Below are 1,102 nucleotides of genomic sequence, written 5' to 3'. Positions count from 1 at the left end.
TTCCCTTAAACGATGAACACTGTGAGAGAGTGATGTCCTGTGTTGTCAAGAAACACTCCTGGATAACATTAAAGAGATCATTTTAAGCAGCCCAATCTAACAAACATGTTCGGTGCATTTCCTCACTTAGAAAACATCTGCAAAGCAAATCTTTCACTTTAGGAACAAGTGGCAGCATTTCACAGATAAATACCATATAAATGTGCAATATTAACCCTAAACATTGAGATTATCACATGTAGTGTAACTGGGATCTTTTTCATTTCATATAAGCTCTAAAATGCACTCATGAAATATCCTCAGTCTCATATCTTTTATCCACAATGTCTCTACATGTGTGATTTGTGACTCAATGTAAAACTGGTCTGCACCAGTTTTGTGAGCTTGATTTGATCCTTATTAAAATAAGATTAAGAGAATAGATATTGATATTAATATTCGGGTCAAGTATCAGGCACTCGTCTGATGACATTTTTGACTGACAGTTATGCCATTGTTATCGAGTCTTGATGAGAAAGATCAACAGTTTATTGGTGTCAAGCCCTGACAGCTGTCTTTTATTATTCTTCAGAAAGATAGGCCTCATGGAGTTAAGTGTAATATAATCTTAATCTTTCTGGAAGGTACCACACTAAAGCCAATTTAAATAATTCCTTTATGAAGTAATAACTTATTTCGTCAGTCAATTAGGGAAGAAAAAACTAAATGAAAGGTCACTAGATGGCAATAGGCTACTTGACAGTTGAGTTTCCATAAAAAGGCTTTCTGCTGGTGAAATAACTCAAGTGTTTCTGTCATTGTTGTATCTCACAAAGAGAAGGCAAAATGTTGAGGGAAGTTTCTACGCCATCTCCTACTCTGTCAGCGGCCATGGTGTCTCAAATACCTGTAATCAGTCATCTTTTGAAGTGTTGGGGTTGTTTTACTTCCTTCATATGCTCGAATGTAGACTGGTGTTGAGAGAAATTACAATACTGGGAGAATTGCTTATCCTGTTTTTGGTTTTGAAGGTCAACAAAACTCTTATTTCTCTGCATTTTTAATGATCTCTATGTTTGTATTGGAATTTAAAGTCAGCTTTCTGATCCCCAAGGTGATTATG

At 35.8% G+C, this 1,102-nt stretch overlaps 1 protein-coding gene across 1 annotated transcript in view; it reads left to right on the top strand.

The window, feature by feature from the left end:
* The window catches only part of eif1ad (eukaryotic translation initiation factor 1A domain containing), a gene marked incomplete in the record, with an annotated part of 3,497 nt that overhangs the window by 1,049 nt on the left and 1,346 nt on the right, over nucleotides 1-1,102 (top strand).

Source organism: Morone saxatilis, unplaced genomic scaffold (genome assembly GCF_004916995.1).
Source record: "Morone saxatilis isolate NCDOM2014 unplaced genomic scaffold, NCSU_SB_2.0 Contig22, whole genome shotgun sequence".
Taxonomy (NCBI): Eukaryota; Metazoa; Chordata; class Actinopteri; family Moronidae; genus Morone; species Morone saxatilis.
This window is presented reverse-complemented; position numbering and strand designations above follow the sequence as displayed.